At 31.8% G+C, this 22,663-nt stretch overlaps 1 pseudogene; it reads right to left on the bottom strand.

Moving 5' to 3' along the window:
- Positions 1-20,513: 20,513 nt before the first annotated feature.
- Positions 20,514-21,210, bottom strand: LOC141699809 (UDP-glycosyltransferase 83A1-like; annotated as a pseudogene).
- Positions 21,211-22,663: the final 1,453 nt, after the last annotated feature.

The raw sequence follows: 22,663 nt of genomic DNA, 5'->3' as shown, positions 1-22,663 counted from the left end.
GTGTAGAAAAAAGTGCTTGCAAGATATGCTAATCACACATTGAATGCTAACAAGAGTATGGAGTGCTAATTACAGTTTCTAAATTTTGTATATATTTATACATGTATATTTCTGCAATAAATTTAAATTCCTCAATTCCTCAATTCCTCTCGAGCTTGTTTAAAATTTTCATCTATTTTTAAAATTTTCATTTTTATTATATTTGAATCAAATTTTATTTAAATTTTTTATTCTTTTAAGTGTTGAATCTTAGACGAAAAGACTTGTCTTTTTCAAAAATACCCAATTAAACTCGTTTATTAAATAACTATCTCAACTTGAATTACATCCGAGTTATATGTAATTCAAATTTTGATGTCCACCAAATTATCTTGATAGAGAAAATATGCAAGTTTGGAGTTAGTTTGTCTAGTTATTCAAATTATGCATTGGTTATAATTAAGAACTATATAATTTTTTTGTTGTATATGAATTTTTTACTAATATTTAATAAAATTTAAGGAAAAAATAAGTAAAAGATACACATGTACAAAGTATACCGCTAATAATCTGCATTATGTGCATCACAAGATCAAGTTGAAAATTTAAAATAATTATGTATTTATTTTAGTTTCAACTTAAAATAATTATGTATTTATTTTAGTTATTGCAAAAAGTAGTATTCAAACAATTCCGAAAAATATGATGTAACTCTTTAATAACTGCATTTTTACCTAATTCATCTCATAATTACCCCAACTAAAAATGTCCAATGATCCAAATTAAAATTAACTTAAAGTCCTAAACCTTTCACTAATATCTTGTTAAAAAAAACCTTTCATAAATATGAATTTGGCTGATTTAACTTGTAAAATTTAATATTCCAACCCTAGTTCTCACTTTCTCAAAAAAATAGTTGCTTTGGATCTGTACAAATGTGTATAGGCTAGCAACACCATTTTAGTGACATCTAACAGTCAGATGTTTATTTTATTGCAAACTTATTTCTTTTCGACACAACACAAAGCATCTATGCAACTAGATTATAAGCTGAATAAATAGAAAATATAGGCACCTGCATGCATGCGGGAAACCTGTAAAATTTTAAGCATATATAAACTGCAGGTGTTTATAAAGCAAACATGAATGCAAGTTTTGGTATCATTATTTAATTAGATAATTGGCAATTTTATAACATAGAGTAAAATGCAAAATCACACATGAACTGAAATAAAAAGCCAGTTTATATTTATACATGAACTTGGCCAAAAGCATACAGACAATACAATTACAAAACATACCGCGGCATGGGGCAGGTCTTTCATAGGACTATGCATTGCAAATAATTTGCATTGCAATTAATTAATTGTTTTGACTGAACCATAGAACCAGTAACATAAATTCTTATATTTTGAAATATTTGTATCAGTTAAACTTGAGTCTCAACACTACATTTCAACTTAATATTGTCAAAAGAAGTGAATCAACACCTCATTTTCAATCAATATCAACCAAGAATGGAATTTTACAAGCAATATATATAAGGCCAACCATTTATAAGCTAGTAGTTTATTATATTGAGGTTTGATTAAGAAAGCTAGAAAAAAAGAAAAGGAGCCCGGTCCAATTAAGAAATTAGCTAAAACGGTTTCTTCAAATCTTGAAGTAAAGGGTTCTCAAACACTTAAACATAACACACAGACATAACACAGTAACTGAATAAAATTATTACAGGCCACTTCTAATAAGAAAATGAAATGCCATTGATCAACCTATATTTAACCAGCTTGCTTGGAGGACTTCAACTTGCATTCTTCAGCTTCTTCACTTCCTCCTTAAGCTCCTCCAACTTCCTCAATTTTTCTTCTAAAACTGCCATTTTGCCAGAGCACCTAGGGCGTGCAATTTGAGAAGAACTAGCCCTCATTCTCCTAAAAACAATGCAATTACTTCAGTCTTACAAATATATAAATACAACTAAATTTTTTAATTAAATTTAATTTAGCAAACTATATTTAGAATCAGAATGCTTGATCTTATCTAGGACGTGCAATCTCAGAAAAACTCGATTTTGTTTATTGAATAACCAACTCGTCTCGTATTAATTACATCCCAATTATAGTAATTCAAATTTTAATATTATAAAATTTGTCGATACACCTTTTATCTTGATACAAAAAATTATGGCAATTTAAAGTTAGTTTCTCTAGTTTGAAATTCTTTTAACCGGTTACAATAACTACACTAATTTTTTTCCGCCAACCAACTTGTCTCAACTCATTTAAACAGACTCGTGAGCTTACGAGTAAACTCTCGATTCGGCTAACTACAAGAAAATAATGCTAAATACAATTGCACAAATACAACGAGAGTCAATTTCAACCACCTTCAGTTGAATTTAAGGGCACGACTGAATACAACCGCATGCGGTCATATTTAAATACGATCGTATTACGCGATCGAATTTAATAATAATTATGACCGAATAAATACAACAGTATTTATATGCAACCATATACAGTTGAGTTTAGGTGTGCTACTAATTTTAACCGCCCTCGGTCGAATTTAGCCTTACTAAAAAATGGAGGAAATTTTCCCGCCAACAAAATTTTTTGACACTGCTAAATTCAACCGATTTCGGTCCAATTCGATATTTGAAAATGGAGGGAAATTTCCCGTATCTTTAAAAAATTTAGTTGCAAAAGTGGAGGGAAATTTCCCTCCTTTCTGAAAATTATAATTTCAGTATAATTCAGTTATGTTTATCTAACATGACTGTATTCGATTGTATTTAGTACTATTAAAATATTTCTTTTAAAGAAAATTATTTGAAGGATAGTAAATATTTTGAAAAAAATTATGTATAAAAGATAGAATAAAATTAACACGAAATTTAAATTTTTAGTTTTTGCAAAAAAGATCATTATGGTAAGCGCATTTTCAAATTTCTTTTATTCGCTGCATGACAAAAATTGAAAATTTATAAAAGTAGATTGACCGTACTTTTTACTAGTGTTTAGTCCCATATTAATGTTTCAATTTTTTAAAAATCTTTATGAAAGATCCAACAATAAGGATGTCAAGATATATGTATTTTATCTATATAATAAATTCTTTAGAAAAATATGAATGTATTTGGTTTGCTATTTTAAGAATCAACTAATAGTTTTATTAGTACTTCTTACTAGTGTTTTGTCCCAATAATAATATTTTGATGTTTTTTGTAAATGATCCAATCTTAGGATGTCAACTAGTAGTTTGACCTAACTCGTTTAAAGACAAGCGTTTATCTTTAAACTATTCAAGTTCAGTCACAAATTTAAGCTCATTTAACTTAAACGAGCGACGCGTCTCATTTAAAAATGCTTGAACTCAAATATGTTTATTGAATAACCGGCTCGTTTTGTTTATATCCCAATTATTGAATTTTTTTTTGATGTTATGCAATTTATCAATACACCTTTTATCTTTATACGAAAAAGTATGCAAATTTGGAATTAGTTTGTAAAATTTGAAATTCTTTTAACCCATTTTATCTTGATGTGAAAAAGTATGCAAATTTAGAGTTAGTTTGTCTAGTCATAATAACTACTCTAATTTTTTTAATAACTGCTAATATAGTAACAATTTTCAAAAAAAATAATATTCCAATTCTGGCTGCCTCTGTACAAATGTGTACATAGATAGTTGTACGTTGTTGCCGGCTTGCAGCCACCGTTAGTCATGTCTAACACTTCAATGCTTATTTTAACGGAATCCTATATCTTTACAGCAGGGCACAAAGCAATAGACATAAATAGAATGGTACTTATCTGGATTTAGATAGCTCTGAGAGTCAACACTACATTTCAACCTAATACTATACAAAGAAATGAATCAGTACTTCATTTTAAATTAATATCAGTACTGAAATTTTTTTATTACAGGTAGCTTCTAATAAGGAAATGAATCAGTACTAGGCCTATTTTGCATTAGTGATTTCTATAGGAAAAAATCTTAAACATATAATAACCAAACACATAACAGAACAAATACTTGCTTATAAAGAGTGTCTGCAATATTTGCTTTTACAGTTAATATTGGTAGGTACATATAAAGTAATGGAGTCCTAATAACTCACAAGCTTTTCTAGATTAGTTCTTCAAATGGAGTCTTGGAGTGTTCCGTACACCCATATCTACACCTCAGCATATTTTTGATGAAGGTGCATTAAAAGTATCCATGGGGTCTTCTGTAAAAACTGATGAATCCCCCATATTTTTGATGCTGTCATCAAGGTCTACCTCAGCATATAACCTCTCACCATCTAAATGGAGTGCCTGGGTGGTGAGCAAAGCTTCTTGAGCTAAGTCAATTGATTTTTGTTACACTTGAGAAGTGGATTTAAGTGAAATTGGAATAGAAGAAATTTGAGTCATAAGAATTTGGTAATCAGTTGTGAGTGTTGGCAGCTCCCCCTGAATGAATGAGGGATCTTCAAGAGATGTGCTCTCACTGTGTGTGCCTTTCTTGTTTCTCCTACCATACACTTCAATTACTTCTTGTGCAGGCTATGTAGACTCACTACTGGTTGGTTTTACAACTGCATTCTGTTGGGAGGATGTAGAGGTGGCTAGAGTGGTCATCTTAGTTAGTTTACTTCTTTTGGATCTTTTGACCAAACACTACACCATAAATGACCTACAGCAACACCATGAAAATGTTATAACAGGCCCAAAAAAGTGTTACCACAGCCAGAAAAAGGCCTAAGGTAACATAAAAATTAAATTGCTTTTTTTTGAGTTACCTTTGGCCCCTAAGGTAACATTATTTTTGCCCTGGTGTAACATTCACATTTTTGTTACAATAGCTGTCAAAGGTAACATCAATCTATGTCTATAGTATCACAATATGTATGTTACCTTTGGACTTAGAATTTTCAAAAAAAATGGGGCCACCAGTGGGGCCCACATGTGGGCCCCACTGGTGGGCCCTATTTTTTGGCCCCATTTGTTTGCAAAGGTAACATACATAATATGACAATATAGACATACTTTAATGTTACCTTTGATGAATATTTTAACAATAATGTTTTGTATTATACCAATTTCTTTGTAACATTTTTAGTACCTAATGTAACATATTTTTTTTAAAAAAAATTGACAAGAATGGTTTGTAAATTCAACATGCCATAAAATCTGTTTTTCATCCAAGTCAACCAAATAAACAATTTCAACCAAACTCCATATCAGTTTTCATAAACCCCCACCAAATACTACAGTTTCACACAATTCACCAACTCCACATACTTCACATACTCCAAAGAACAGGTACTGAGTCTAGGACGATAAATAAATATCCAAAAGCTAGTACGATAACACTTGTTACTAGTATGCAAAATAAGATATGTAAAAAGGTGCACATCTGAAATCTAAAGTTCAGAGCCTCCGGTAACTGGTGTGAGGTAATTGTCATCATCACTGGTTGTGCAGAAATCTTGATGATTGATTGTGATGCCTAGATTTGCGTCGGCTATTTTCTTAAGTAACCAGGCCATGTACTCCTGTACCTTCCTCTTTGCTCATCTGCAGCCTGTCTTGGTCTTGCAACAGTTTTTCTTTAGCCAGTTTCTTGAGCTTAACCTCAAGATCTTTACTCATCTTTCTCTTGTACATTTTCAGCAAATGTAATAGACTATTCTATAATTGGTTTCTCTCCCTCCCTGAAAATGTAAATAGGATAATGTTGTAGATGAATGTCTGGATAAAAACGTAAACAACCTCAATGGCTACCTGTAGCATAATAATTTTTCAAGTTTAACTGCAGAAATACATTATTTCGTAAGACAATATGATGCAACTAAACATTCCTCGTAAAACAGTTAATGAACCTGAATAGTAAATCATAAAATCCCTTAATAAAATTAGCTCACGCAATTAAGAAAAATAGTATTCAAATTTACAAGCAACATTTTTGCATTAGTGATTTCTATAGGAAAAAATCTTAAACATATAATAACCAAACACATAACAGAACAAATACTTGCTTATAAAGAGTGTCTGCAATATTTGCTTTTACAGTTAATATTGGTAGGTACATATAAAGTAATGGAGTCCTAATAACTCACAAGCTTTTCTAGATTAGTTCTTCAAATGGAGTCTTGGAGTGTTCCGTACACCCATATCTACACCTGTGGTAGTTCAAATTTACATAATTTCGAAGTCTGGACAAGAGACTAACAATGATTTGAGATTACAGACTTATTAATTTCGAAGTCCGGACAAGAGAATTAAATACGGCGCTGAAATACATTTTTATGAATTTATAGTTATAAACAACAGAATTGCGTGTGGAATACGCAATGTTGGACTTACAATTATGGTTAGAGCGCTGACGACACATAATTCCAGATTCAAGCTTAGAGTTTGGAGAATTTAATAGTGAGTTGGCAAAAGGGAGAACTTTAAACTGCATTCTAGTAAGTGAACAATATTGTATGTAAACAAGTCCCGAATAAACCTATAACTTATGAAAAGGAATCAGAAAATATCCAAACAAATAAAGCATACTCTATGAGTCCTGTCTATCAAGCAACATGCATGGAATAATAAACATACTATAATTACTTATCTTAATTAGCAACAAAAGAAAGCATTCCAACACACGAAATAAAAACTCTGGTTTACCAAATAGCTATAACAGAAACTTAACATTCCAATAACTGGGTGTTTTCCACTGAATTCTATTCAACTGTTATTCCTACCATCCCTCCATCAATCAATCTTCCAAAAAGTGCTCCGTAACAAAAACTAAAACTAAAAGAAATTTTGCAAATAGATTCATCCATCACACTTGAACATATGCATCACTGGATTATATTCTACACTGAGCAGAAACAGATAGTGCATTCGGTATTGGGATTTTCTAAACTTACTATGTAATTATATGGATTAAGAGAGAGAGCTTCCATATTGAGATATGTTAATAAGCACTATGCATTATGTCCATCAGAGGCAACTTTAAGCAGAACATCAAAAGGCTGTAGTCAATTCGTACAGTACCTGAAGAAACTCCAAATGCCACAGCGAAGGATCTCTAGGCAGGAACATAACCTTGTTATGGCGTCACCACGCAGATTAGACACGTTAAATTTTAATACCAATTACAGCCAGCAAACCTCATTATCATATCAAGAACCTGCACAATATGCAAAACATAAAATAAGATATGATACACAGACTAATAACAAGATGAAATAACCATTCCACAGCGCTAACAGCTCGACACTTGAAACTTCTTCGAAGAAAGTGAATAAAAAAAGAAATAAAACCTAGGGCTCAAAATGGTCTCCATCAGGACCTGACTCAATGTCTTAAGCTTGACAGTCTACAAGTTTTATTAAAAGATGCAAGATTATACAGCAAAACATCATTATTGTATGCTTAAACAGAGACATATATACCCACATATACAAACACACACGAAGGTTTATATCTATGATGAAAAAAAATATTAATTAACCTGTAGTTAAATAAAATAATTAAATATTAAAAAAAAGTACCAGTGGGGAAGAGGTGTCGCGAGAGGCGACTACTTTTCACCTTATAATAACGATCATAATTGGCTTCATCTATACGAACAACACAATATAGTAAATGATGAGAGAAATAAAACTTGAGTTCAACATTAGAGACTTGTTTGAGTAAAGAGAATCTAAAGCCATAGGCATAGATCATACTTGTTTTCACATTCATTTGCTTCCATGGTACATGATTTTTTAATCTGGTAATTTATTCCTTTCGTACATTGTATCAAATAAGTCCCGCCATCAATATCCAAAAAACTCAATGCTGGTATGCATTTGAAGTTCCTAGTTATAAGTGGTGATTTTCTAGATTCAGGTGTTTATATTTTTACACCGAGGATGAATTTTTTGACATTGAATATCATTTTCACAAGCTTCATAGCGGGCTTTAAAGCATATCATACTTCTTTATATCAACCTCCAATAAATTAAAAGTAATGTATAGACGATGCAACATATTTTCTCCTCTATACAGAAAGATTACCATATCTTTGAAGTACACACTCTTGTGCCAAACAAGTATCGCATAACTAACACACATTTAATCCAATTCAATCACAAAACTAAAAGCAACAATACGGCCGACAACATCAACACATCATTTCAAATCCACACACACAATATATATATACCTGGATTTCCGACAGCAGAGCTAGCAGGACCATCAATAACACTAAACTGATTCTTAATAACAGCCGGAAGTGGAAGATGTCGTCGTCGTTTAGCGGCCAGTGACCGGTGGTTTAGCGGCGGAGATATCGTCGCCGTTTGCTGAAACTTAGTAGGCGCCATTAGATCTTCGCGAATTGAAAATTGGTTGAGAAAATTAGATCGGTTTCTACGGCTTTGTGTTTTTGTGTTGTTTGTATTGAGAATGGAGATAGTCGAGTGTATTAAGAGTGGAGAGAGTCGAGTGCTTCATACTAAAAACACAACACCGCTCTAAATCAACATCACAAAAACCTCAATAACATACAATCTTTAATCCTGAAATCGAGCAAATATAAAATAACACAAAATCAGAGAGAGACACGGTGGGGTAGTACCTTAAAAACCCTAGCTCGGATTCATAGGATTTTACTAATATAAAACCCTAGCTAATCTAATTATCAATATGTGAGTTAGTACTTTAGGATGATTCGGTTCAATTGAAAGCTGAGAGAGAATGTGTGAGAGCTACTTGGAGAAAGAGATGTTTAGAGTTAGAGAGTGTAAAATTTTGACAATAAACTGTAGCTTCTCCAAAAAAAACTGCCGCCTTCTCCAAAAAATTGAGCCTACTTTATCCCGCCTGATGGAGAGCCCAACGAGAGCCCCAATAACTGTTGGTTAATTTTCACTTTTTTTATTTTTTAATTAATTTTTTGTTTAAATAGTATTCAATTTTTTTTATTAATAAAAAATTATCAGTTATTAAATAGTACAGTTTAAAAAATTTTAAAAAATATATTTTATCAATCTTAGCTAATATTAATATTATTACTTAATCATATTATCAAAATTGATTAATTTTCAAGTTAAATAATTATATATATTTAATTTTTTGTAAAATCTTACTTTTTTATCCATTAACACCCTATAGTAATATAAGTTTCCACATGTTACTCGTATGTAACACTTTGAAGTTATAGTAACATATTATAAAGGTCTACGTTGCGGTAGGCTAAGATGAGCATACCTAAGGTAACATAATTTTGTAAACCGCATGCAATTGTAAACCAAAGCAAGTTTTGGTGTCGTTGATTAGTTAAGCAAAAAAAACAACATACACTTAATATAACATATATAAAGCAAATTGCAAAACCGGACATGAACTAATATGCAAAACGAGTTTCTTTGTGCTAGCTTGTACAGAACTATGCCACAAGCATATTAATATATACAATTACAAAACTACACAAAGAGGTACAGCCTTCATGTGATTATGCATTAATCGTTTCAAGTGAACCTTAGAACCAGTACTATACATTAAATTATTAAATTTTGAAATATTTGTGTCCGTCAACTCTGAGTCTCGACACTACATTTCAACTTAATACTATACAAAGAAATGAATCAGTACTTCATTTTAAATTAATATCAACCAAGAATGTAATTCACGAGCAATATATGTAGCACAACCATCTATTGTAAGGTGGTAGTTCATTCTATTGAGGTCATATAAAAAAAATTAGCAAAAAAGAAAAGGAGCTAGGTTCAATTAAGAAATTAGCTTAAAAGGTTTCTTCAATTGTTGAAATAAAGGGTTCTCAAACACTCAAACATAACACATATTAACTGAAATTTTTTATTACAGGCAGCTTCTAATAAAAAGGGATATGCCATTGATCAACCTGTATTCAACCAGCTTGCCTGGAGGACGTCAGTTTGCATCCTTCTTCACCTTCTTCCTTTCCTCCTTCAGCTCCCCAATCGTTTCCTCCAATTTTCGCATTCTTCAAGAATTTCCATTTTGCCTGAGCACCTAGGACGTGCTCTCTGACAAGAACTAGCCTGCTGCTGATTCTCCTAAAAATAATGCATCTACTTTAGTCTTATAAACATATAAATACAACTAAATTTTTTAGTTAAATATTATTTAGCAAACTATATTTAGAATCAGAAGGCTTGATCTTACCTCATCACTAGGCCTATTTTCGGGTACTGGAACCCTATTTTGGTTCTTCTTCAGAATGAGGAGTGTGGGATCATTTGGATCTGCAATGAAATTGTCTCTAAATCCTTCCTTTATAGCTGGAGGCACTCTTTGACATATCTTGATAATTCCTTTAACATTGGCTAAATGATATTTGAGTCTTGTAATGCCGCACACTGGGTGTGAGCAATAGTTGCACACTGCATAGGTTCTGGTACCCTTCTCCTGCTTTGTGCCATGATCCCAAGCATAGTCCACTTCTCTGTTGTTCACTGTGTGATAGATATTATAATTTTAGCATATATTCTACTAGCTTATCAAAATTCTTAAGATTTTGTATCCATTAAAAAATCAAAGAAATATTTAAATTAAATATACATGCTTGTTCTGTTTTTTCTTTAAAGTAACTTTTGAAAAATAAATTTTAAATGACACATATTGTCCACATTTTTTTTTTAAAAATCAAACAAACAAATAAAAGTAAAATAGTGCATCCACCGGTAACTAAAAGTGATTTTTTTCAATAATTATAGTCTTGATATCAATAGAATTGTATAGATCATTAATAATTACAATAGAATGTATTTTACAAAAAAAAAGAAAAGGAAATTAATTTACTTAATTCTCCGCCCCAATAATGTTAAAATTATTTGTTATAGTATACCCCAAAAATAACTTTCAATTGAAATGGATAATTTTTTAAGATAAGTAAACATATAAAAGTTGAAGAGTATATTATCAAAAAAGAATACATGTGCAAATGCATATAGATTAAAAAACATATTATTGTAGAAGTCAAATTTTTGTAATTTTTAAAAAAAATTGTAAATTTAGACACATAAACAAATTAAACATGTTTACCTGAAAATTTAATCAATTTTATTTTAGCACTACACCATAAATGGCCTACAGCAACACCAAGAAAATATTACAACAGGCCCAAAAAAGTGTTACCACAGCCAGAAAAAGGCCTAAAGTAACATAAAAATTGAGTTGCTTTTTTTCGAGTTACCTTTGACCCCTAATGTAACATTACTTTTGCCCTGGTGTAACATTGGAATTTGTGTTACAATAGCAGTCAAAGGTAACATCAATCTATGTCTATAATATCATATTATGTATGTTACCTTTACACTTAGAATTTCCAAAAAATGGGGCCCACCTGTGGGGCCCACTGAGTAACAATAATGTTTTTATACCAATTTGTTTTTAACATTTAAGTACCTAATGTAACATATTTCTTAAAAAAAAATTGATAGGAATTGTTTATAAATTCAACATGCCGTAAAACCTGTTTTTCATCCAAGTCAACAAAATAAACAATTCAAACCAATCACCAAATCAATTTTTACAAACCCCCAGCAAATACAACAGTTTTCACACAATTCACCAACTCCACATACTCTAAAGAACATGTACTTAGTTTAGGACGATAAAAATACATCTAAAATCTGGTACGATAACACTTGGTACTAGTACGCAAAATAAGATATGTAAAAAGATACACGTCTAAAATCTAAAGGTCAGAGCCTGTAGTAACTGGTGTGAGGAATCTTCAATGCAGTAAGAAACTTGGTTGTCCCACTTTGTGCAATCATACCGAGACAATCAATTAGTTCTTCACTTGTCATACCAATACCAGAATTGCTACAATATAAATATTGGATTAAACTCAGTGCACTGACTAATAAAACATAACCAACATCAACTATCTTTTGCTACAAAACTTACGTGATTGTAATTATTCCATTATCCTTGTCAGCCTGGATACAAATATCAAGATCAACTTCATCTTTTATAAGCTCACTATTTGTAACACTGAGAAAAAATAAATTTAACAACACATTAGTATTTCATTCTTTGCACAGAAAAAGTAAAACACCGAAGTTGCATTTCTATGGACATGTATAAAAGAGCAAGAACATTTTCTTTCTTTCGGTTAAGGTAGAACATTTGTATGGTTTAACTTTTAACCGGTCAAAAATGTATAATGTACAACATCAGTCCATACTTCTTTGCTTTGACATAGGACATCTTCAAGGACAAAAAGAAAGCAAGAAAGAGAAAATGAGACGAATATTCCATTACCAGTGATATGCTAGTGGAGATCATTGAAGAATCAATACGAATCTATTGGCGCTTCATTCGTGCTGACAAGAACTGCAATACTGCATTATTGAAAAGCAGGAAGGGGCAGATCCTACTTCAAGACCCTGCAGACTCTCAAACATTTAAAGAAGTCCAAAAGGATTTCAAAAAGGTGTGCACTTATCTTTGATCATCAGCAGTCTAGATGCTAGAACTATAACGTTTAATTTAATATAATTTTGGCATGCAGAAGGATAGGATGCTAAAAGATCAGATTAGAAGTGGAAACTGCATACTGAAGAAGTTGAAGAAATGCAGAGAAGATGATACTGATGATCAAGTACTTATTTTCTTCTCTCAAGTCGATATGAAGTTGGTGTCAAGGGTGTTAAATATGCAGAGACTAACAGCAGATTATCTGGCCTAGTGTATAAATAAATTGAACACAATCAGTTTTGTTGATAGGAAGATACATGTAGAACCCTAATTTTGCCTTTTTCCATGTTAAAATTGATATTTATAGACATGATGAGTTACATCTAAAATTTTTGATCTAACGACATGAATAGGTTTTCATAAGGGCATCTTTAAGTTGAACTTCCCTTATTTTTGTCGACCAAGCAACTTTATTAATGTGCACTTCCTAAAAAGTTGAAGTTCTATTTTGACATGTTAACCAAACAACCACTATTTATATATTTGATTGTGGAATATATTGTTTTTAATAAGCTGTAGAAACTATGAACAACTAAATACTCTGAATTCATAATGTTTTTGACAAATGAGAAGATGTAAAATAATTGCAATTCAGCATGATTTTATAACAGATGACATAACCACACCTCTTTTATATATAACTTACTTAAACTACTACATGACACTTTAACGAACTACTGCAAGTTGCATTTTTCACCTGAACTCCGCACATTTAGGCTGAGAAGGGGTTATGCTTGTCGGTTCAGCTACAACCCGAGTAATTAAGCTTAATTACAGTTCATTTAGGTGGCTCTGTTGCTGCTTCAATATACCAGCAGTTGTATTTTCTCTAGTATTAATATAGACAAATCAAGAATAGTTCTGTACTTTGTTAGATTTAACTTCACGGGCCATGTCGATTTACTCATACAAGTAGTTTATTATAACCTTCCCTAAAACTTCAATTAAGTTACCGCTAGATGCACTCTTCCCCATTTTTATTGCAGAGAGGCATCCTTGATATCATCATTGATGCATACTAAAAGGTTCCTGACTTCCTTTACATCATCAGAGGTCATCACCAATGCATTGGCAGGAGCATGCAAACAATGAACCAGGTGCCCAATATCACATACAAAGGTATAATTAAAAGTATGAACATTTTTGACCGGTTAGAAGTTAAAACCATTCTTAGGTGCCTCAGTTTAATTAACTAAGTGACATTTAACGTAAAGCAACAGTTCACCCAAATTATACAGTATGAATTTAAAATCTGGACTATAAATTAAAAATCTGGACTTGAATACCTGATAAGTTCCCGAAGAAACACCTCTTTGTTGCTGTACAGGCTGTTGACAATGAGATCCATGAGCCGGCTCACCTGTTTCAGTCGCAACATCATAAAATAAACATATCTTTATGTTGTTTGATGGCAGGGTAATAATACACTGTTGAAAAAACCAATCTCCGCTTCATACTCATATTTCTCAGATGGAGGGTCTGATGATTCAGAAGCTACAGCAGATGATTCGAATCATTTCCCTAAAGAAAACTCAGTTTTCGTTTTTATAATCTTAGAGGATACAGAACCACTGGATGTACGAGCAGGTAGGGCGGATAACCATCTCTATTTAGTGTCAACCTCTCCTGCCTGTGCAGGTTCAAAATTAACTCAATTTCATATAATAATGATATAGAGCATCTGGAGTACACAAACTCATTCCAACACAGAATAAAATTTAAGACACTCCATCCATCTCAAAACGAGAATTTAACATGAAACACATACATCAAATCATGATCAAGCTTTTATAATAACAAACTAATTTTTAATAATATACTAATAAACTAGTTTATACATACTAAAAAATTAAGTAAGAAAAATTATATTACAATCACGCATAAAGTGTAATAGAGTAGTTTAACAACACATTGAACATATTGTTAATTACAAACAAACAAACGAAAAAAGAACACAACCCGTAGTGTTCTTGCTTCTGAAAAACAATTAGCATAATTAACACAATTAATCACACACAAATACACAAAGAGGAACATAAATCATAAAAAATGAAAAGAAGTAATCTTTTTTTATCACTACACATCAATTAGCACAGTCAATTTACACGAAAAACATCATAAATCAAAATTATACCCATATAATATGATATATGATAGGGTTAAAAGTGTCAATTACCGAAAGATTGGAGAGATTGAGAGCTGAGAGAGGAGCAGCGGGCATTCTATAACGAACGACGTCGTTTCTAAGCAGAGAAGAGACGGAGTGCTTTGAGATCTTGTGCATTTTGGCTCAGGGGAGATAGAGAGGGGTAGAGAGAGAGACTGATATATACATATATAAATAAAATCAGAGAGAGAGAGGTATTACCTTAATGTTGAACCCCAAGCTTGTTTGACCCCAATTTCAATTAGAAATCCTAGCCAATCTGTGACTCGCTTCTCCGCTTCATCAAAATGTTACCCACTTTTCCAGTTAGAAACCCTAGCTCGAATCGGTGAGAGCTAATCTCAGATAGCAACTGAGAGAGAGATGTGTACAACGTGAGAGAGCCAATGAAAGAGAGATAAGGGATATGTTTAGAATGAGAGAGAGATTAGAGATATGTCTGAAATTTTACCCGCTTTTCCAAAAATTTTGAGCCCGCCCGATTGAAAGCCACCGAGAGTCCAAAAAACAACAGCTAATTTTACTTCTTTTTTTAATAAATTTTAAGTTTAAATAGTCTTTAAATTTTTTATTAATAAAATATTATCAATTATTAATTAGTGCAATTTAAAAAATTAATTTTTTTTATTTAATCATAGCTAATATTAATATTATTGCTTAATTATATTATAAAAATTGATTAATTTTTAAGTCAAATAATTATATATATTTAATTATTTGTAAAATATTACTTTTTTATCTATTAACACCCTATTGTAACATAAGTTCCTACATGTTACTAGTTTGTAACACTTTGAAGTTATACTAACATGTTATAAAGGCTATGGTAACATTAAAAATACTACGTTGGGGTAGGCTAAGATGAGCATACCTAAGGTAACATAATTTTGTAACATGCATGATTAAACCATTGCGATACGCCATCTATGGCGTAGTGTATGATCAAATAATAACAATTCATTATAGACAACAATTGAAAATGAAGCAAAGTTCTTTACTGATAATGATATTTTTATGATGCAATGATATATAATTGGTATCGAAAATGATCAAAATAATATAAATGATATGATAGATTAATGATGAATAAAATCGGATATGAAGTATAAATTGATGTAAGGATTCTAACTTACTTGTTGATGGTGATGCTGGAAATTGATGGATCTGACTAAAAAATCAATTGATTAGTACCATTGAGATGTAAAATTAATTGAGATATGAGTTTTGGAACAATTGATGAAGAAATGTAAATAAAAATAGGACAAAAAAATGTTTAGGGCGGCGAATACCTTACCCTTCAAAGTATCTGGTATGAGATGGTACCCGGACTATGAATTTAGGAGAGAAACCTTCAAAGTCTGTGGTATCTCTGGTATGAGATGGTACCCGGACTATGAATTTAGGACAGAGAAATGTTTGATGCCGAGAGTGAGCAACTTGTATGTTACCCTCTAGAACCTTTTTATATTTATATGAGTCACACCTTGACTAATTAGATTAGGGATTGAATATTATAATATAACTATAATATGACTATTTTAGCCTCCCGATTTTATTTTAAATTACATGAAAATATTATTCTTATTTATTCTATTTTTTGTTTAAATATAAGTGATAATTTTTTATTATATAAATTAGTTCATTTATTTAATAATCAACTGTTATTTATATTTCCTTAAACTAGGAAAAATTGTACATAGAAAATATCAATGAGTAATAAAAAAGTAAGAATTAATCAAAAACTTTAACATTGTACAAACAATGATTTATGAATTAATGAAAAAAAGTGGGCGTAGAAAAGAATTTTTAATAACTTTTAATTACTTTTAAATTTATGGTTAAATTTCGTTGTTGAACAAAAACCATTATCTTATATTTTATTAAAATCTCTTCAATTTCGCTGAATTACTAAGATAAAAGGTACGTATAACCAAATTCATGATATAAGAAAAAAATTATTCTCTTAAAATTACTAAAAAACAAGGAACCCATTTAAATATATCATTTATTATCGTAGATATACAGTAAGATATTTTAGAAATAAATATTATTTAACATGATTGATAGTGGAATAATAAAATAAAGTAAATAAATGGTTAATGTAAAATAGTATACAAAGACATATTAGAGGCATATATAAGTTGAATACTACTATTTTTTATTTTTTTATTTCAATTTTCGAATTTATATTATAATTTATATTATATGAAAATTTTGAGTTTATTAGTTTCAATATTAAACTTAATAATAATTTCAATTATATAATAATACAATAAAAGAGTGTCAAGTTATGAAAATTAAAATTTCATTCAATAATATGTAAACAAATCATATTTTTTTGGAATGAGAATAAATAAATAAATAAATAAATATATATATATACATGTTTATCGATAATTTGTAGAGAGTAAAATTAAATTGTTACTGTAAAGTTTCAACAGATTTTACATGATATAATTTGTTGTGCAAGACATGCCTGTAACTCAACAAGACTAAGTCAAATTGACAACCCTAAGTAAGTTGTATTGTTATCTTAGTTTGTATTTGTACTTGTAACATTTTGAAGTCTGTAAAAATTCACTTTAGAGTATTAGAGATCTCGATAAGTCAATATACTTATCGAGATGTCAAGATCTATATATGTCTAACTAAAGATCTCGAGGTAAATTCTCAAAGTACAAATTACAGACCAATTCAATATCCAAGATCTACAATCAACAAACAATCCAACCAGCCGGATTGACAAGTCTACAAAAAGCAGCTTGTAGGATGTGCAAGATGAGTGGTGAAGATTAACTGACAAAGAAAGATGAAAGTAAATAGAGGATGCTAAAGATATGTTAAGCCAGAAATAGAAGATTCACTCTTCCTAAATTGGAAATGGCAAGTGACAATTTACTAAAGGTTAATGGCATGTCTTATTGTACAATGTGTAAACCAGCAGTTAACTGAATTATAAAGTTAACACTGGTCCTTTATTAGCAGTAACAATTTAGATAGAAAAATCTTGTAACACTATCAAGGAGAAGCTAAGCTCTTTATTAATAAAGAGCCTAAACTTTTTGTAGCAAAATATTCTTAATTTTAATATAAAATTAAGTGAGTTTTGAAAGATTTGTGTTCTTTATTATTGTATGTTTAATTTATGCAGTAACACATTTCACTACAAGATTTGATTTATTTTGTTCAACCAAAAAGAATTCAAGAAAAGTACAAAATACCTAAAACATATTCACCCCCCTCTGTGTGTTATTCATTTCCTAACAAGTGGTATCAGAGCAAAATCTGAAAGTAAATAGATTCAAGATCTTGGAAGAATGAATACACAGGAAATTAGTAGCATCAAAATCCCTACCTTTGACAAAGCTAACTACACTCTTTGGAAAAAGAAAATGTTGTTGTTTATCAGAATGGCCAATCCACTCTAATCCAGATTCTCAAAAATGGGCCCTTCACTCCTATGTTTAGAGTTGATGAATCTACAGATGGTGATATTGTCATTCCATCTCATTATGCTCCAAAAGACCTTTCTGAGTACACTGAGCCTGAGAAAGTTTTCCTGGATAGTGGCTTGCAGTTGATTTTAATAGAATCTCTTGACAATGTAATGTACAATAACATTGTCAAGTGTGACACTGCCAAGCAGATCTGGGAAAAGATTGAAATACTCCGTGAGGGAACTAAGGAGGTTAGATCTAATCAAAGAAAGATATTGATTTCATAATATGAGGGTTTCATGGCCAAGTCAAAAGAAAGTATTACTCATGTGTTTGAAAGGTTCAATAAGCTGATTAATGACTTGCAGCTTCATGACAAGTACTATGAAGCTGAAGAAGTGAACTTGAAATTTTTGCTTACTCTTCCTGATCATTTGGAACAGAAAATCTCAGCAATCAGGGAAGGGATAGACTTGAGTATAATAACTCTGGAAGTCCTGTATGGAATCTTGAAAACATATGAACTAGAAATGATTCAAAGAAAATCATTAAGGTCTGGTCAAGGGCATGTTGTAGATGGTTCAAGTGCTCTAATTGTCAATGAAAGCCAGACCTCCAATGATGAACCAAGATCCCAGACTCCAGCTGCCTCAACAAGTGAGCAAAAAATCAATGATTCACATGAACAAGTTATACTGGAACTGGAAGAATATGAGTTCTACATCCTGGATGAACTTGATGAGCTAGATCAATCAATGGCCTATCTGGTAAGAAAGTTCTCTAATATTAGAGTTAAGAAGCCAAGGTTCTTCAAGGGTAAAGGACAGTCATTCAAAAAAGACAACAGTTGAAAAGAAAAAGGGAAGTACACATCTGATAGCAAAAACGGTTACAAAACTGGATCTGTGGACATATAAAAAATGAGGTGCTTCAATTGTGATGAGTTGGGCTATTTTGCTACAGAATGCAGGAAACCCAAAAAAGCAAAGAAAGACAAGGCTTATCTTGAATTAGAAGAAAAATATGAAGCTCTCCTAAAGAAACTGCAAAATAAAGCTTATATTGCAGAAGATAAAAGTTGGGATGACTCTGACAATGATGAAGATGAGAAAGTTTGAAATTATGTATTAATGGCCTTGGAGCAAGGAGGGTCCTCTTCATCAAAAATACAGGTACCAACTCTTACCACCATTAATTTAAATGTGAATCAATATAAGGAAACTGTAGAAAAGATAAGCACAGAAATGTTTCACATTCACACAAGTATGGTGGCTGCCAATGAAGAAGTGAGCAGACTGACAAAAGTAAATGAGAAGCTTGAGAATGAGAAACAGGAAAATAAATTATTGATAGTAAAACTTGAAGTTGTAAAACAAGAAAACATTTATCTAAAGAACAAGCTCAGTGTGCAAATGAGATTGAAGCTCTCTTTAAGGAAAAGCTAGAGAAAAATAAAAGCCACCTAAAATAATTTCTAGAATATGAACACAGAGTTGAGAATTTTCTTGCTCTTTTAGATATAAATGTGATTGACAAAGTATATAAGACTATAAACCAGGCTGACTATGCATCATATGTTGTTAATTTTCAAAGTCCAGTCTTTGTCGACATTTTACAATGATCTAATTTAAATTCTGCAAGCTTATAATCTCATGCTTTCAGTACAATGAACATCTTTTTGGTACATGTATAACAGATTCTTCAATTATAGACAGGAAAATTTAGTAGGAAGATGCATCGATTTTCAAAATTAGTAGGAAGATTCATCGAGTTTCTTTCTATGTAGTAACTGTTTGGTGTAGAAAAAAGTGCTTGCAAGATATGCTAATCACACATTGATGCTAACAAGAGTATGGAGTGCTAATTACAGTTTTTAAATTTTGTATATATTTATACATGTATATTTCTACAATAAATTTATAGAGTTCATGCATACACGCAAGAAACAAACATTAAAAATATCGTGTTCACAAATTCTGATACTGAAAATTGGAGAATGGCCTCTGATCAGTTTGATGAAGAAAGTGAAGGCTACTTTTCATGTACATCAAATGAAGTTATTTTTTTCCTCTCAAGAAAGATATTCACTTGGAAGCTATAAAAATGATTGCAGTTAAATTGCGTCCTCCTGTATTCATTGAGAATATTGACAACATTTTGATTAAGGTGATCTACATCATTATAACCGGTGGCAGAGCTAATCTGTTCTAGCGAGTTCGGGATTAGAGAAAAAGAGAAGATGTTAAAGGCCTCATAGTGTTATTTTCGTTCCTCAGCTGGTCTGATTGCAGGAGTCCTTTTTATCTCTACTAAAAAGTTGCTTTCTGTGATGAATTATCCCCTAAACATCAGGTAATTTATATTAAGTCATTACTGACCCTTTAGCATAGATCTCATCCATTCAATAATCTTTCCAAGGTTTTTGAACTAGTGTCCATCTTGCATGCTATTAATAATTTTTTCTTTTAAATCCACTGCCCTCGCTTTATAATTTATGTCACCAAGAAGTTGTTCAGCCTTATTTTTTATTTCATCTTTCCTAATGATGCCAGTTTCATCTTTCTCAAACCCCAGTCCTACTTTCCAGACAACACAAATATAACTCTCGTAGAGGAACTGATCAACAAAGTATGGCCAGCAGAGGAAAAGAACTCCGTTGCTCAGACCTTATGTAGTAGAATTCCAGCAATGGCTCATGAAACAAGCAACTGACGGATGACTCAGAACTTTTTCTTGAGGAGCCCAACTTACTATTTTTCCACGACACCCTATTCGCCCTTCAAATTCTTGTCGGTGAGCTTCTTCATTTGTCATACCAGGACGCAGAACCCATAGAAAAGGATTCTTGGTTAGTTCAAGTCCTAAAGCTAGTTCTAAAAATTGTGTTTGATCAAAAATAGTAAGGCTTCCAAAGGCGGCATAAATAACCGAACAAACTGGTTGTTGATCAAGCCATGACAAGCAGTCATCATCCTCGACCCAAAAAATTGCATGCCTGATTTCCAGGCTTGCTGCTTACGGGAAGTGCACCTACTGGTAATATTTCTGGAAATAATGAAAATGTAGATGGCTCCAATTCGTAAGCTGTATTGCATATTATGAACTCCGCTAATTTAAAACATTGATTATTTTCAGAGAGAAATTAAAAGAAGCTCTTTTGTACTGCTATATCGCGGATGCAAGCCCATCCAAATGTTTCCGTTTTGAGAGCAGGCATTGTGGCTGATAGATGAAGCATCTACTTCTTTAAAATGGTTCCTGCATTAAGATTTATTTAATTTTGACCCATATTCTACAGTGTAAATCTCAATGACCAAACTACAATAACTCCCTTATGATAATTACAATATATATCAATATATAAATCTCGGGATGAGTGATAATCGAACTCATGACCTGAGATTAGAGCTGGCTACTTGTGCGGGTTTGTACCGCCCGCTCGGGACCGGCTCGTGGGGAAGCCCAGATTTATTCGGTTCGAATAGGGCTGATTCAAAACCGCACAATTCGTTAAATATTACGAGCCGATTATAAATATTATATTAGAAAACCAGGACCGGAAGCTCGCCAACCCGGCTCGTGAACCCGCCGCCAACCCATGTATAATTTATAAAGAAAAGTCTTTTTCTTGAAAAGGTTCTTTTACGTTTACGATTCACGTGCCAGTTACGAATCATTATTTTTCGGTTCAAACGCGGCCCGAACCGGATTCATTACTCTACTGTGTCGGTTCAATGTTAAGGTTTCCAGTGCCCAACCCGTATGCGGCCCGGCCCGAACCGCATGGACCGCACAAGTGGTCAGCTCTACCTAGGGATGACCAGAGACTTACCATTAAGCTATCCCTCTCAAATTTTTTATTAGGTTCCGAAGATAAAAAATTTGCATCTCATGAGGAAGATAAAAAGTTTGCATCTCAAGGGAAAACAATAAGCCATTAGGAAGAAAAAAAAATCATTCCTATCCTCATCTAGTTCCAATCCATCCGGAATCGAAACCAAGCGCATCCTGTCATCATCCACATCAATTTCATTTTTCGACATCGCTTTTAGGACACGCAAGTGATTAAAATCAGTGTTTACAAATGTAAATTTAAAACCATGTTCTGCAATTTTTTGCATAAGCTTCATCATTGGAATTACATGGCCTTGTGCAGGGCATGGTATTGCTATTACATGCAGAAGCGTGCTCATATCTTTGTCATTAACTTGATACTTCTTGCATTCTTTTAGCACGCTAGTACTGCTTATTGTGTGTAATTTTATTTTTTTAATATTTGACCAGCAGAGCTTTTTATGATAAACTTGAAAACATAGTTAAAAGGTCATGTCAAGTTAACTAAGGGAGAAAGTTATAGTTTTTCTGAAAGAATTTTTTTAGTTAATTAGGTACAATCACCTAAACTAGAATTTTTAGTTTCAATATTGATTTGATGTTTGTCATGTTTATACATTTACCACATCATCAAACAACTATATAAACATGCTTTAGTGTGTTCTACATGAAATTTAAGGGAAAGGTAAATTTGAAAATAGTTGGTTTCAAAATATATTTAATAATTGAAGTTAAATTTTTAT

This window comes from Apium graveolens, unplaced genomic scaffold, assembly GCF_009905375.1.
Source record: "Apium graveolens cultivar Ventura unplaced genomic scaffold, ASM990537v1 ctg136, whole genome shotgun sequence".
NCBI classification, from domain to species: Eukaryota; Viridiplantae; Streptophyta; class Magnoliopsida; order Apiales; family Apiaceae; genus Apium; species Apium graveolens.
Note: the sequence above shows the minus strand (reverse complement) of the source record. Positions and strands in the feature narration are given on the sequence as shown.